We start from the raw sequence: 546 nt of genomic DNA, 5'->3' as shown, positions 1-546 counted from the left end.
CTCCCTTTTCCTTTTCCTTTATGAATATACATGACCTAGAAATTAACCCCTTTCACTCTGTCTTGATCTGATGCTGCTACTATCCTCCCCCCCTCCCACTTACATAGGAATAGCCATTGTTTAAAAATTGTGGGTATTGCAGCCCAAGAATATATTTAGCCAATGGAGCATTTTATATATAACCCACCTCTCCCTCCCTCCCTCCCTCCCTCTCTCTCTTCTCTACACACACACACACACACACACACACTTTGAAGATGGTGATTCTAAGAACCTTAGGTTTACAACAATTGAAATGCTAACAGATGCATACAAGAATTTGGGCTTCAGCCAACAATACCACATTCAGATCCTACACTTCCAAGAAGTGTGTGTAAACATCTTTACAAGATCCTAGCATTATTTTTAAAGGGAAATATCATATCATAACTTGGCTCCCAGGAAACAGAGACCTTGGAGACAAGGCTGAGTTGAGGTTCTATCTTCTTGATCCCACCATCTCTTTTGTGCTCCTCCGTGGTCTAATCCCTCTTCTTCCCCCACCTC

This window comes from Pseudonaja textilis, chromosome 1 (assembly GCF_049901715.1).
Source record: "Pseudonaja textilis isolate UNSWEBS1 chromosome 1, rPseTex1.2, whole genome shotgun sequence".
Classification (NCBI taxonomy): domain Eukaryota; kingdom Metazoa; phylum Chordata; class Lepidosauria; order Squamata; family Elapidae; genus Pseudonaja; species Pseudonaja textilis.
Note: the sequence above shows the minus strand (reverse complement) of the source record.